The 16,403-nt window shown below is 55.8% G+C and overlaps 1 protein-coding gene across 1 annotated transcript in view; it reads right to left on the reverse strand.

Moving 5' to 3' along the window:
* LOC119965000 (uncharacterized protein KIAA0040) overlaps nucleotides 1–14,620 on the reverse strand; it is a 19,536-nt gene extending 4,916 nt beyond the window's left edge. The window contains exon 1 of the mRNA XM_038795190.1: nucleotides 14,393–14,620. The gene's annotated coding sequence lies outside the window, so the exon portion shown is untranslated. The remainder of the gene's footprint in view (nucleotides 1–14,392) is intronic.
* Nucleotides 14,621–16,403: the final 1,783 nt, after the last annotated feature.

Consider the following 16,403-nt stretch of genomic DNA (forward strand, 5'->3'; position numbering starts at 1 on the left):
ATAAGAAATGACAGATTGCGACAAGCTATTAGAATCTGTAATGAAACACTCAGGCGGGTTGGGGGAGAGTGTTCTCTGTGTCTGTGACAGGGGGACAGGGGTGAGTTCCCCGTGTCGGTGGTGTGGGGGATGTTCCCTATGTCGGTGGCAGGGTGTATGGGGGGGGAGTTTCCCACATCCGTGGGGGGCGGGGGGTTCCCTTGTCCATAGCAGGGGCGGCCAGAGGGAGGTCTCTCTATCCTTGGCAGGGGTGGGCGGAGGAGGGTGGGGGGGGTGGATTCCCCCTGACCGTGGTGTGGTGGGGGGGGGGGGGGGAGATTCTCCATGACCGTGGTGGGAGGGAGATTACCCCTGACCGTGGTGGGGGTGGGGGGTTCCCTGTGTTCAGGGTGGGGGGTGGAGGGAGAGGGGTAATTCCGTGTCCATGGTCGAGCAGTTGCCAGTGTTGTCTGTGGGGGCAGGGAGGATTTGGATTTTGTTTATTGTCACGTGTACCGAGGTACAGTGAAAAGTATTTTTCTGCGAGTAGCTCAACAGATCATTCAGTACATGGGAAGAAAAGGAAATAAAAGAAAATACATAATAGGGCAACACAAGGTACACAATGTAACTACATAACACTGGCATCGGGTGAAGCATACAGGGGTGTAGTGTTAATGAGGTCAGTCCATAAAAGGGAGTGGGAGGGGAGTTCCCCTTGGGTGGGTGGGTGAGGGTGCGTTCCCTCTGTCCGTAGGGGGTGGGGGGGAGGAGGATTGGGGAGTTCCCCGTCTCCGTGGTGGGCCTGGGCGAGGGAGGGTTTCCCCATGTCCAAGATGGGGTGGAAGATGGAGGTAGTACCTTGTGTCCCTGTTATGGGGGTGGGGGGGGGTGTCCCATGTCCGTGGTCGGAGGAGGTTCCCTGTGTCCATGGTGGGGGTCCCTGTATCCATGGGGGGAGACGGGTGGAGTTCCCCATGTCTGTCGATGGTGGGCGGTGGGCGCTCTCAGTGTCAGTGGTGGGGCCAGGAGGGGGGAGAGTTTCCCATTTCCGTGGGGGACGGGGGGAGTTTCTCTGTGTTTGTGGGGGAGGGGGGGTGCGAGGTCCTGTGCCTATGGTGGAACCTGCTTCAAAAATGGAGGATTTAATATTCAATCAGGCACGTTATTCTCAACCTTTATAAAGCTCTGGTTAGGCCACAATGAGAGAATTGTGTCCAGTTCTGGTCCCCACACTTCGATGTGAGGGTCATTGAGAAGGTGCGGAGGAGGTTTCCCAGAATGGATCAGGGATGAAGGATTTTAGTTACAAGGTTAGATTAGGTTGTTCTCCTTGGAGTAAAGGAGTTTGAGGGGAAATTTGATGGAAGTAATGACAGGTTTAGATAAGGTAGACAAAGAAAAACCTTTTCCCATTTGCTGAGGCTGCAATGACTGAGGGGTAAGAGACACAGAGGGGAATGTGAGGAAGAAGATTTTTACACAGCAAGTAGTGATGAGCTGGAACTCGCAGGGGCCTGGATGTGGAGACGATGAATGATTCAAGAAGGAATTTGGATGGGAACTTGAGGGAAATAAACGTGCAGAGAAACGGAAACAGAGCGAGGGATTGCGGCTGATTGAGTTGTTCTACAGAGAACCAACAGGGACTCGATGGACTGAATGGTCTGGTCTGTGCTGCAATGACTCTATGACCAGAAGACAGAATAACCTATGGGTGTAGATTCTATGGACTTCCAAAAGGTATTCAATGAGGTTCCATCTGGAAGACTCTTGGCTCAAATGAAAGATCATGAAATTGCAAACGAATGACTGGGTTCAGAGTTTGTTTAGTGACAAACGAGAAAGAGCAGGGATAATAAGACTACTCAATCTGGAAGGAAATTATTAATGTTGTCCCACAATGATTAGTGCTGGGAACTCAATACTTCATTACAAATATTAATGACTTCGATAATAATAGTAATCTTTATTGTCACAAGTAGGCTTACATTAACACTGCACTGAAGTAACTGTGAAAATCCCCTGGTCGCCACATTACAGCGCCTGTTCGGGTCACAGAGGGAGAATTCAGAATGTCCAATTCACCTAACAGCACGTCTTTCAGAACTTGTGGGAGGAACCGGAGCACCGGAGGAAACCCACGCAGACACGTGGAGAACATGCAGACTCCACACAGACAGTGGCCCAAGCCGGGAATCGAACTTGGGGCCCTGGAGCTGTGAAGCAACAGTGCTAACCACTGTGCTACCTTGCTGCCCATAGATAACTGTAGAGAATCACAACTAAAACTAAAATTACAGACATTGACAGATTATGTGACTTGACCACATTTTGGCCAATGGATTCCAACACAGTGAAGTGTCAGCAACTTTGGACCACGAGATGAATGGATCTCAGTGTCTTTTCAATATTCAAATTGATAAGAAGTAATTGTTGAATAGACTGTCGGTACTGCAAATTGGCAAGGCACGCGGACCAGATGAGGTACATCCATGGATATTAAAGGAAGTGAGAATGGAAATTGCAGGGCGCCAACCATAATCTTCCAGTCTTCTTTTGGCAGTACCAGAGGGCTGAAGAATTGCAAATGTTACATCCTTGTTCGAAAAAGCTTGTCAGGATAAGTCCAGAAATGACAGACCAGTCAATTTCACAGCAACGTTCACAAACATCCTCTACTCCCTCAGAGAGTCGGCTCATCCTCTTCTTTGTGAGGCATGTCCTATACACCACCTCAGTTGTATCAGCCCCAACCTTGCGCACAAAGTTGAAGCATTCACCCCCTGGAGCACCTCACACCACAACCCCTCCTCTATGCCCTCCCCAACCTCTTCCCCCCATTTTATCTTAATCTCCCCCAGTGGTGCCTTCTCTTCTCCCAGAATCACCCCATTAATCGCCAACACCCCCCTCCCCCTCCACTCCCCCTGCTATCAGCACCTCCTCCAACAGTGTGGAGGCCGTCGCCACCAGAAAGCTCTGTCTCTCCATCCGAGTGAAATCTCGGACCTGCATATACCTAAACATCTCCCCCTGCCCCAACCCACATTCCCCCCCCCCCCCCCCCCACTCCTCCAGTCCCGCAAACTAGCCCCCTAGAAACAAATCCTTTAATGCCCTACTTCCTTCTCCTCCCATCTCCGAAAACTCCCATCCCACTTCCCTGGCTCAAAGCTGTGATTCTGCTGAATTGGCATTTCCCTTAACCCCGCTCACAACCTAAAGTGCTGACGCAACTGCCTCCAGAGTTTCAGCATCGCCGCTACCACTGGACTCCCTGGATATTTCCCTGGGGCCATCGGGAGCAGCGCTGTTGCCAACGCTCTCAGCCCCGACCCCCTGCACAAACTCTCCGCCATTGTAAGCCATTGGGAGTCCACCCCCCCCCCCCCCCCTAACCCAACTCCTCACCGTCTCCGCACACGCTGCCTAGTGGTAATACAGTAGATTTGGGAGACCCAACCCCTTTGACTGCCGTCCTCTCTGCAGCAACACCTTCCTAATCCTGGCCACCTTCCCCTCGCCCTTGATTTTTCTGATTTATTTAAAGGATCTCGATCTTGGTGTGCAGGGGGTGGAAATAATGTAAACTGTGAGGAGGATGGTTGAACTTCAAAAAGACATAGACAAGTTGGTGAAGTGGGCAGATTGGTGGCAGATGGAGGTCAATGTGGAGAAGTGTGAGGTGATGCATTTTGGTAAAAGGAACAGGGAGAGGGAATTCTTAAAGGGGAGCAGAGGGACATGGGTATCTACATGCAGTGATAAAGGTGGCAGACCAAATGGAGAGATCAGTTAATAAAGCAGATCCTATTCTGGGCTTTATTAATAGAGATGGAGTACAAGAGCAAAGAGGTTCCGTGTTAGAGCTCAGCTGGAGTATTGTGTACAGTTGTGGGTGCCACACCATAAGAAGGATGTGAACAGATTGGAGAGAGTGCAGGAAATGTTCACGAGAATGGTTCCATGGATGAGAAACTTCAGTTATGAGGATTGATTGGAGAGGTTGGGACTGTTCTCCTTGGAGAGAAGTGGCTAAGAGGAGATTTGATAGAGATGTTCAAAATCATGAGGGGGCTGGACGGAGTAGATAGAGAGACTGTTCACCCCCATAAAAGGATTAAGAACAAGAGGGCACAGATTTAAAGAGATTTGCGAAAGAAGAGAGTATGATGTGAGGATTTTTCACACAGCGAGTGGCGAGGTTCTGAAAGTGTGGTGGAGGCAGGTTCAATCTAGGTCGTCAGGAAGACTTTAGCTGGTTATTTGAACAGAAACAATGTGCAGGGGTACAGAAAACAGGCAGGGGAATGGTACAAAGTCATGGGGCCGGATTCTCCGTCGGCCGGAATAGGGAAACGCGATTGGGTGGAGAATCGGTTTAGATGCCAAAATTGTGGCAAGCGGCGGTTTTCTCCAGTGCCTCGACAGCGGCGTCGATGCGTCCCGCTGCCCACGTACAGTAAACACCGTTTGCATAGCACTAGCGGGCCCGAGCCGGTATTCCCCGGGGCCTCCGCGATGCTCCACCTCCACTGGGGCGAATTCAAAAGGCCGAGGTTCACTTGTGCTTTTAAAAATCATGAAACAGGCCCCATGGCTGCTGAGGGAAAAGGAGGTGGTACGGAAAATGTCCACATTGCCAGAGTTTGCTGACAGTCATGCCGTTGGCCGGGGGGGGGGTTCTGCCAGGGCCTGGGGGAGTAGTGGGGAGTGACCAGGAGGTGGGCTGTGGGGTCGGGGTGGACCGGCACGGAGCACACTGCCGCAGCCTGCAAGGTAGCCATGCAGCTCCACACGCCACTGATTGCCCACTGTGAACATAGGGCCACAGGTCTTACCCACGACACTCCCCCTATGTACCCTCTGGCCCCATTAGCGGGATGGGTGCACTCCAACACAACCAGTGCCATCTTTTTGGCTAGGTTGAGTGTATCTGGGGAGTGTAATGTATACGTTGGACTGCAGCTTGTCAGTCTCCCGAGGGTCAATCACGGACCTGGTGAATCCCACGCTGTTTTCTATTGGAATCAATTGTGTTCCACATGGTGCCAGTGCTAGCCTCTCCACAGTTGCTGAATCAGTCCGAGTGCAGCATCGCTTTTGCTGTTGTGGAACTCCACGAATCCTGCGTCAGCATCAACACTTAGTCTCAGGAACGGAGAATCTCGCCGACGATGTTTGTTTGGAGAGCCGGTGCAGACGCAATGGGCGCGATTCTCCGCTCCCCACACTAGGTGGGAGAATTGCGGGAGGGCCGGGCGACTCACGACACGCCGCCCTGGCACCCCCCGTGATTCTCCCACACCCCGTTCGGAGAATCGCCGCTTGCCGTTTTTCACGGCGACCGGCGATTCTCCGGCCCGGATGGGCCGAGCGGCCTGACGTTCCCGACCGGTTCACTCCGGCGGCAACCACACCTGGTCGCTGCCGTCGTGAACATGGTGCCAAAGCTTCGTTTGTGGCTTGTGGGGGGCGGAGAGGGGAGTGAGAACCACGGCCGTGCTCGGGAAGGGACTGGCCCGCGATCGATGCCCACTGATCGTCGGGCCGGTGTCTCCAAGGGACGCACTCTTTCCCCTCCGCCGACCCGCAAGATCAAGCCACCACGTCTTGTGGGGCAGCGAAGGGGAAGACGGCAACCGCGCATGCGCGGGTTGGAGCCGGCCAACCTGTGCATGCGCGGCTGACGTCACTTAGGCGCCGCAAGCGTCAAGGCTCGGCGGCCGAGATTTACGGAACGCCGCTCCTAGCCCCCCTCGGGTGGGGTGGGGGGGTGAATAGGGTGCGAGGAGCGGCCTCCGAGGCCGACGTGAAACTCGGCCAAGTTCACGACGGCCTTCCCGATGCCGCGCGGGACCGGAGAATCGCGGCCAATGGGTTGAATGGTCTCCTTCTACATCGTAACAATTCTGTACAAAAACCCTAATCGGAGCACATCTGCAGACAGTTCTGTCCACAAGGGCCTGTAAATTCCTTGTTCCCCAGTGTCACATTTAGGGACTACCCAATGATGCACTGGGAAATGCCTCGAGGAAATTCCCACCTTTACCCAGAAGTGCTAACTTCCTCTGGACAACTGGCTGGGAACCAGCTGATAGAAGTGATTTAAATCTCTAACCGAGTAGTTCTGCCTGTTTTGCCCTGATAATTACTCTGAGGGAGCTAGAGGGAAACAAAATCACTGTTAACTCCAGAGTAACTATTTAAAACCTCAGACCCAGCTACGCACGGGACATTTCCAGTCCGTACCCCCTCCTCAAGAATGAACCCCTCACAACCCTCCAGTCCGAACCCCCCTCCACCTCCACTCCGAACCACCCTCCACCTCCGCTCCAAAATCCCTCCACCTCCAATCCAAATCCCCCTCCACCTCCACTCCAAATCCCCCTCCACCTCCACTCCAAATCCCCCTCCACCTCCACTCCAAATCCCCCTCCACCTCCACTCCGAACCCCCCTCCACCTCCACTCCAAACCCCCTCCACTCCGACACCCCATCCACCTCCACTCCGACACCCCCTCCTACTCCACTCCGAACCCCCCTCCACCTCCACTCCAAACCCCCTCCACTCCGACACCCCATCCACCTCCACTCCGACACCCCCTCCTACTCCACTCCGAACCCCCCTCCACCTCCACTCCAAACCCCCTCCACCTCCATTCCGAAAAAACATCCACCTCCACTCCGAACCCCCTCCACCTCCACTCCGAACCCCCTCCACCTCCACTCCGAACCCCCTCCACCTCCACTCCGAACCCCCTCCACCTCCACTCCAAATCCCCCTCCGCCTCCACTCCAAATCCCCCTCCAACTCCATTCCAAATCCCCCTCCCCCTCCACTCCGAACCCCCCTCCACCTCCACTCCGAAAAAACATCCACCTCCACTCCGAACCCCCTCCACCTCCACTCCGAACCCCCTCCACCTCCACTCCGACACCCCCTCCACCTCCACTCCGACACCCCCTCCTACTCCACTCCGAACCACCCTCCACCTCCGCTCCGAAACCCCCTCCACCTCCACTCCGAACCCCCCTCCACCTCCACTCTGAAACCCCTCCACCTCCACTCCAAACCCCCCTCCACCTCCAATCTGAACCCCCCTCCACCTCCACTCAAAACCCTCCTCCACCTCCACTCTGAAAACCCTCCAACTCCACTCCTAACCCCCTCCACCTCCACTCCGTGACCCCTCCACCTCCAATCTGAACCCCCCTCCACCTCCACTCTGAACCCCCCTCCACCTCCAGCCCGAAACCACTTCACCTCCAGACCGAAACCCACTCCACCTCCACTCAAAACCCCCCTCCACCTCCACTCTGATCCCCCCTCCACCTCCACTCTGAAAACCCTCCACCTCCACTCCTAACCCCACCACCTCCAGACCGAAACCCCTCCACCTCCGCTCCGCAACCCCTCCACCTCCACTCCGAAACCACTTCACCTCCAGACCGAAACCCCTCCACCTCCACTCCGAACCCCCTCCACCTCCACTCCGAAACCCCTCCACCTCCAATCTGAACCCCCCTCCACCTCCAGTCCAAAACCCACTCCACCTCCAGACCGAAACCCCCTCCACCTCCACTCCGAAACCACTTTACCTCCACTCCGAAACCCCTCCACCTCCAATCTGAACCCCCCTCCACCTCCAGTCCAAACCCACTCCACCTCCAGACCGAAACCCCCTCCACCTCCACTCCGAAACCACTTTACCTCCACTCCGAAACCCCTCCACCTCCAATCTGAACCCCCTCCACCTCCAGTCCAAAACCCACTCCACCTCCACAATGAAACCCCTCCACCTCCAATCTGAACCCCCCTCCACCTCCACTCCAAAGCCCACTCCACCTCCAGACCGAAACCCCCTCCACCTCCACTCCAAACCCCCCTCCACCTCCACTCCAAACCCCCCTCCACCTCCACTCCGAAACCCCCTCCACCTCCACTCCGAACCCCCCTCCACGTCCAGTCCAAATCCCCCTCCACCTCCACTCCAAACCCCCCTCCACCTCCACTCCAAACGCCCCTCCACCTCCACTCCGAACCACCCTCCACCTCCACTCCGAACCCCCTCCACCTCCACTCCAAACCCCCTCCACCTCCACTCCGAAGCACCCTCCACCTCTGCTCCGAAACCCCTCCACCTCCACTCCAAACCACCCTCCACCTCCGCTCCAAAACCCATCCACCTCCAGTCCAAATCCCCCTCCACCTCCACTCCAAACCCCCCTCCACCTCCAATCTGAACCCCCCTCCACCTCCACTCAAAACCCCCCTCCACCTCCACTCAAAACCCCCTCCACCTCCACTCTGATCCCCCCTCCACCTCCACTCTGAAAACCCTCCACCTCCACTCCTAACCCCACCACCTCCAGACCGAAACCCCTCCACCTCCGCTCCGTAACCCCTCCACCTCCACTCCGAAACCACTTCACCTCCAGACCGAAACCCCTCCACCTCCAATCTGAACCCCCCTCCACCTCCACTCCAAAACCCACTCCACCTCCAGACCGAAACCCCCTCCACCTCCACTCCAAACCCCCCTCCACCTCCACTCCAAACCCCCCTCCACCTCCACTCCGAAACCCCCTCCACCTCCACTCCGAACCCCCCTCCACCTCCAGTCCATATCCCCCTCCACCTCCACTCCAAACCCCCCTCCACCTCCACTCCAAACCCCCCTCCACCTCCACTCCGAAACCCCCTCCACCTCCACTCCGAACCCCCCTCCACCTCCAGTCCATATCCCCCTCCACCTCTACTCCAAACCCCCCTCCACCTCCACTCCAAACGCCCCTCCACCTCCACTCCGAACCACCCTCCACCTCCACTCCGAACCCCCTCCACCTCCACTCCAAACCCCCTCCACCTCCACTCCGAAGCACCCTCCACCTCTGCTCCGAAACCCCTCCACCTCCACTCCAAACCACCCTCCACCTCCGCTCCAAAACCCCTCCACCTCCAGTCCAAATCCCCCTCCACCTCCACTCCAAACCCCCCTCCACCTCCACTCCAAACCCCCCTCCACCTCCAATCTGAACCCCCCTCCACCTCCACTCTGAACCCCCCTCCACCTCCACTCTGAAAACCCTCCAACTCCACTCCTAACCCCCTCCACCTCCACTCCGAGACCCCTCCACCTCCAATCTGAACCCCCCTCCACCTCCACTCTGAACCCCCCTCCACCTCCAGCCCGAAACCACTTCACCTCCAGACCGAAACCCACTCCACCTCCACTCAAAACCCTCCTCCACCTCCACTCTGATCCCCCCTCCACCTCCACTCTGAAAACCCTCCACCTCCACTCCTAACCCCACCACCTCCAGACCGAAACCCCTCCACCTCCGCTCCGTAACCCCTCCACCTCCACTCCGAAACCACTTCACCTCCAGACCGAAACCCCTCCATCTCCACTCCGAACCCCCTCCACCTCCACTCCGAAACCCCTCCACCTCCAATCTGAACCCCCCTCCACCTCCAGTCCAAAACCCACTCCACCTCCAGACCGAAACCCCCTCCACCTCCACTCCGAAACCACTTTACCTCCACTCCGAAACCCCTCCACCTCCAATCTGAACCCCCTCCACCTCCAGTCCAAAACCCACTCCACCTCCAGACCGAAACCCCCTCCACCTCCACTCCAAACCCCCCTCCACCTCCACTCCAAACCCCCCTCCACCTCCACTCCGAAACCCCCTCCACCTCCACTCCGAACCCCCCTCCACCTCCACTCCAAATCCCCCTCCACCTCCACTCCAAACCCCCCTCCACCTCCACTCCAAACCCCCTCCACCTCCACTCCAAACCCCCCTCCACCTCCACTCCGAACCACCCTCCACCTCCACTCCGAACCCCCTCCACCTCCACTCCAAACCCCCTCCACCTCCACTCCGAAGCACCCTCCACCTCTGCTCCGAAACCCCTCCACCTCCACTCCAAACCACCTTCCACCTCCGCTCCAAAACCCCTCCACCTCCAGTCCAAATCCCCCTCCACCTCCACTCCAAACCCCCCTCCACCTCCAATCTGAACCCCCCTCCACCTCCACTCAAAACCCCCCTCCACCTCCACTCTGAAAACCCTCCAACTCCACTCCTAACCCCCTCCACCTCCACTCCGAGACCCCTCCACCTCCAATCTGAACCCCCCTCCACCTCCACTCTGAACCCCCCTCCACCTCCACTCTGAACCCCCCTCCACCTCCAGCCCGAAACCACTTCACCTCCAGACCGAAACCCACCTCCACTCTGAAAACCCTCCACCTCCACTCCTAATCCCACCACCTCCAGACCGAAACGCCTCCACCTCCGCTCCGTAACCCCTCCACCTCCACTCCGAAACCACTTCACCTCCAGACCGAAACCCCTCCACCTCCACTCCAAACCCCCTCCACCTCCACTCCGAAACCCCTCCACCTCCAATCTGAACCCCCCTCCACCTCCAGTCCAAAACCCACTCCACCTCCAGACCGAAACCCCTCCACCTCCAATCTGAACCCCCCTCCACCTCCACTCCGAAACCAATTTACCTCCACAATGGAACCCCTCCACCTCCAATCTGAACCCCCTCCACCTCCAGTCCAAAACCCACTCCACCTCCACAATGGAACCCCTCCACCTCCAATCTGAACCCCCCTCCACCTCCACTCCAAACCCCCCTCCACCTCCACTCCGAAACCCCCTCCACCTCCACTCCGAACCCCCCTCCACCTCCACTCCGAACCCCCCTCCACCTCCACTCCGAAACCCCTCCACCTCCACTCCGAAACCCCCTCCACCTGCACTCCGAAACCCCCTCCACCTCCACCCCGAACCACCCTTCACCTCCACTCCGAACCCCCCTCCACCTCCACTCTGAAACCCCCTCCACCTCCACTCCGAACCCCCCTCCACCTCCACTCCGAACCCCCTCCACCTCCACTCCAAACCCCCCTCCACCTCCACTCCAAACGCCCCTCCACCTCCACTCCAAACCCCCTCCACCTCCACTCCGAACCCCCTCCACCTCCACTCCGAAACCTCCTCCACCTCCACTCCAAAACCCCCTCCACCTCCACTCCGAACCCCCCTCCACCTCCACTCCGAACCCCCCTCCACCTCCACTCCGAACCCCCTCCACCTCCACTCCGAAACCTCCTCCACCTCCACTCCGAACTCCCCTCCACCTCCACTCTGAAACCCCCTCCACCTCCACTCCGAACCACCCTTCACCTCCACTCCGAACTCCCCTCCACCTCCACTCTGAAACCCCCTCCACCTCCACTCCGAACCACCCTTCACCTCCACTCCGAACCCCCCTCCACCTCCACTCTGAAACCCCCTCCACCTCCACTCCGAACCCCCTCCACCTCCACTCTGAAACCCCCTCCACCTCCACTCCAAACCCTCCTCCACCTCCACTCCGAAACCCCCTCCACCTCCACTCCAAACCCCCCTACACCTCCACTCCGAACCCCCCTCCACCTCCACTCCGAACCCCCTCCACCTCTACTCCGAGACCCCTCCACCTCCAATCTGAACCCCCCTCCACCTCCACTCTGAACCCCCCTCCACCTCCACTCTGAACCCCCCTCCACCTCCAGCCCGAAACCACTTCACCTCCAGACCGAAACCCACCTCCACTCAAAACCCCCACCACCTCCACTCTGATCCCCCCCTCCACCTCCACTCTGAAAACCCTCCACCTCCACTCCTAATCCCACCACCTCCAGACCGAAACCCCTCCACCTCCGCTCCGTAACCCCTCCACCTCCACTCCGAAACCACTTCACCTCCAGACCGAAACCCCTCCACCTCCACTCCAAACCCCCTCCACCTCCACTCCGAAACCCCTCCACCTCCAATCTGAACCCCCCTCCACCTCCAGTCCAAAACCCACTCCACCTCCAGACCGAAACCCCTCCACCTCCAATCTGAACCTCCCTCCACCTCCACTCCGAAACCAATTTACCTCCACAATGGAACCCCTCCACCTCCAATCTGAACCCCCTCCACCTCCAGTCCAAAACCCACTCCACCTCCACAATGGAACCCCTCCACCTCCAATCTGAACCCCCCTCCACCTCCACTCCAAACCCCCCTCCACCTCCACTCCGAAACCCCCTCCACCTCCACTCCGAACCCCCCTCCACCTCCACTCCGAACCCCCCTCCACCTCCACTCCGAACCCCCTCCACCTCCACTCCGAACCCCCCTCCACCTCCAGCCCGAAACTCCCTTCACCTCCACTCCGAAACCCCCTCCACCTGCACTCCGAAACCCCCTCCACCTCCACCCCGAACCACCCTTCACCTCCACTCCGAACCCCCCTCCACCTCCACTCTGAAACCCCCTCCACCTCCACTCCGAACCCCCCTCCACCTCCACTCCGAACCCCCTCCACCTCCACTCCAAACCCCCCTCCACCTCCACTCCAAACGCCCCTCCACCTCCACTCCAAACCCCCTCCACCTCCACTCCGAACCCCCTCCACCTCCACTCCGAAACCCCCTCCACCTCCACTCCAAAACCCCCTCCACCTCCACTCCGAACCCCCCTCCACCTCCACTCCGAACCCCCCTCCACCTCCACTCCGAACCCCCTCCACCTCCACTCCGAAACCTCCTCCACCTCCACTCCGAACTCCCCTCCACCTCCACTCTGAAACCCCCTCCACCTCCACTCCGAACCACCCTTCACCTCCACTCCGAACTCCCCTCCACCTCCACTCTGAAACCCCCTCCACCTCCACTCCGAACCACCCTTCACCTCCACTCCGAACCCCCCTCCACCTCCACTCTGAAACCCCCTCCACCTCCACTCCGAACCCCCTCCACCTCCACTCTGAAACCCCCTCCACCTCCACTCCAAACCCTCCTCCACCTCCACTCCGAAACCCCCTCCACCTCCACTCCAAACCCCCCTACACCTCCACTCCGAAACCTCCTCCACCTCCACTCCGAACCCCCGTCCACCTCCACTCCGAAACCCCCTCCACCTCCACTCCAAACCCCCCTCCACCTCCACTCCGAAACCCCTCCACCTCCACCCCAAACCCACCTCCACCTCCACTCCGAACCCCCGTCCACCTCCACTCCGAAACCCCGTCCACCTCCAGTTTGAACCTCCTTCCCCTCCACTCCGAAACCCCTGCTTCCCCAGTCCAAATCCCCCTCCACCTCTGGTCAGAACCTCCCTCCATCTCCAGACCGAATCTACCTCCACCTGTGGTCCGGATGATCTCCCTCCAGTCCCCGCCCCCCCCCCCCCCCACCTCCAGTCTGAACCCCTCAACATCACCTCCAGTCCGACCCCCCTGTCCAGTATGATGCCCACCTACAGTCTCAGACCCCCCCATCTCTGGTCGAACAGGCCCCACTCCAGACCCACCTGAACCCCCATCCTGTATCTGACCCCTCTCCCCTCTCCAGCACCCCCTCTTTGACAGGACCCCCAAGTTGTCTGAATCATTTACCTTTTAGTTGCCCCTTGAAATGCCTCCTGTACGGCAGCTACGGGTGTGTTCCTTACCTCTCTACGCCCCACTGACTCCTCGCTGATACAGCAGGAAACGTTCTTCGCTTCTCCTGTTTCACCCAGTCTGAGTGAGGAAGGGGCTTTCTAATCCCAGAATGGGTAAATCTGACAAGGGATTGCCACTCTGAGGAAGTTACAGCCAAGCTGCACCTGGACGCCAAGAGTTAGATTATTAAAGGAGGTTATATAAACCCGATTAATGGTCTCAGGATTATTTCGGCGATTTGTTTGAAGTTTTTAAGATTTTGAAAAGAATTGATTTAAACATTTTGAGCTGGAAGGTGAGAATGAGACAAAACCTAAAAATCAGGTAGAGCATTGAGGAGAGAAATTAGAATCACAGAGAGAGTAGCAGAAATGTGAAACATTCTCCCACAAAAAACAGGCGCTGCTATGGTTCAATCAATAACTGTGCATCGTTAAGATTATTAATGGGAATATGGCGGAGTTAAGATAAAAGTCAGCCATGATCTCACTGAATATGGCAGGGCAGATTCGGAGGGCTGAATGGCCTCCCTCTGTACCTACTTTCCTGTATCCCTCAACGCCACCTTCTCACTAACACTGAGACATATTAAGCCAGACAAAAATGAATCATTCCCTCTGTGTTCTGTATCTGTACAGTAGCTGAGATTGAGAGAACGCAGGCACTGTATAGTACCAGAGGGGAATGAATCATTTTATCCAACACATAGAATGAAAAGTAAAGTGATAAAAAAGTTTGTGTGCCTTTCCGATAAACGTGTTCGGTTTTGAGAGAAGCCTCAGAGACTGTGATCCTGAGCACGTTTCTGTCACCACACCCTGACCGAACAGGCCTGCACCTACCTGGGGAAGCCACAGCCTCAACTTGTAATACTCAGCACAAACTCTTTGCTGTTTAACTGCGACTCACCTCTGCCGTTCAGCTAGGGAGACAGCCTGACGAAACTTTTCAGACCATGCTGTTTGATTTGCCCTCTCACCACTCTGGTCAGCTTGAGCCACACAGGTGGTGTCACCGGGTAGTGTCTGTGGGAGGGGAGTTGAGAGCTCCCTCCTTCTCCCTGTCTGTCTGTCTCTCTGTCTGCTTCCCACTGTGTGTGTCAGAGCACACTGCGTGCTCCTGCTCCAGCAGCCTGTGGTCAATAATTTGATGCTTTAACATCTGACGTCAAGGCTCACATACTGACTAAAACTTCCTGTTTATTTCACCAATTACACACTGAGCTGAGGCCTGTTTGGAGCAAAAAAAAAACTTTTCTTCTTCCTCGGGCCGCTGAGAAAGTAGCTCTCACTTTGTTTGTAATTTCTGACTAAGAAGGGCTATATTTAACTGTCCTGTGCTAACTTTAGATTCCAAGAGATCTAACCTTAGCCTCACAACACAATCTCAAGAGACATTCGGTATTTTTTAAACAGAAAGGAGAATGGTAGTGTTGGTGAAATGATTGCAGTGTTCTGGAATTCAGCTGCTGGCAGGGCAGGGCTGAGGGTCTGCGTGCAGGTATAAGGTTCTGATTGAATAGCACAGACATGTTCAATATGTGACCAACCTGCCAAGCAATCCAAACAATCCCCCTCTTTCACAGCCTCTTTGAGGTGGAGTCGAAAGCTGGGTGGCACTAAACAGGAGGAGCAACATTGAAACTGGCAAGCTGTCAAAGAATAATCAGGAAGAGAAAGTGTGCAAAAAAGAGAGACGGGAGAGTGAGAGAGAGGAAAAGGAAAGGAAAGAGAGATGTGAAGCGACTAGAGAGCAGAAAGGGTATGAAATCACAGAGTTAGAGAGCTATGTAGCAGAGACTGAGTGAGAAGAGAGGGAAAGAGCAGAGGGGGAGAAAGACAGTAGGGGGCAGGAGGGAGATAGAAGAGAGGGAGAAGTGAGAGGGATGAACATCAGGGAGAGCGAGGGAGAGAAAGGCAGAAAAGGCAGGGACAAATTGTCAGCAAATTCTGAGGAATAACTGGGAAATTAGAGAGAATTGGCACAGAAACTAGAGAGCAAAAGCTGAGACTAGAGAGGAAAAAAACAGATAGAATAGAGAGGAGGAGCAGTTATACACTAGAGAGGAAATCTATAGAGGAATAGCAGAGAGCTTAGAGAAACTAGAGAGGAATAGCAGAGTTAATCTATAGAGGAATAGTAGAATAGCTGGAGATCAATAAAGGGAGATGTGCATGGGAAGTTTTTTACACAGAGGGTGGTGGGTGCCTGGAACGCTTTGCCAGCGGAAGTGGTAGAGGCGGGCATGATAGCTTCATTTAAGATGCATCTAGACAGATATATGAACGGGCGGGGAACAGAGGGAAGTAGCTCCTTGGAAAATAGGCGACAGGTTTAGATAAAGGATCTGGATCGGCGCAGGCTGGGAGGGCCGAAGGGCCTGTTCCTGTGCTGTAATTTTCTTTGTTCTTTTCTTTGTTCTTTGTTCAATAAACATCAATAGCAATGAAACTAGAGAGGAATAGCAGACAAACAATGACACAGTGCTTAGTACTGCTGCGTCACTGCTGCAGGGTCATGGGCTTAAGTAGGGTGCTCTTTCCAAGGCCCAGTGCAGACTCGATGTGCCAAATGGCTTGCTTCTGCACTGTAAATTCTATAATTCTACAATTCTATGACTCCATGAACAAGAGGAATAGCAGAGAAACTAGAGAGGATTAACAGTGAAATTAGAGAGGAATAGCAGAGAAACGAGAGGATTAGCAGTGACTTAAGAGAGGAATAGCAGAGAAACGAGAGTGGAATAGCAGAGAAACTAGAGAGTAATAGCAGGCGGACTGGAGGGGAATAGCAGAGAAACGAGAGAGGAATAGCAGTGAAACTAGAGAGGAATAGCAGAGAAACTAGAGAGAAATAGCAGAGAAACTAGAAAGGAATAGCAGAGAAACTAGAGAGGAATAGCAGTGAAACGAGAGAGGAA

This window comes from Scyliorhinus canicula, chromosome 4 (assembly GCF_902713615.1).
Source record: "Scyliorhinus canicula chromosome 4, sScyCan1.1, whole genome shotgun sequence".
In the NCBI taxonomy this organism is placed as follows: domain Eukaryota; kingdom Metazoa; phylum Chordata; class Chondrichthyes; order Carcharhiniformes; family Scyliorhinidae; genus Scyliorhinus; species Scyliorhinus canicula.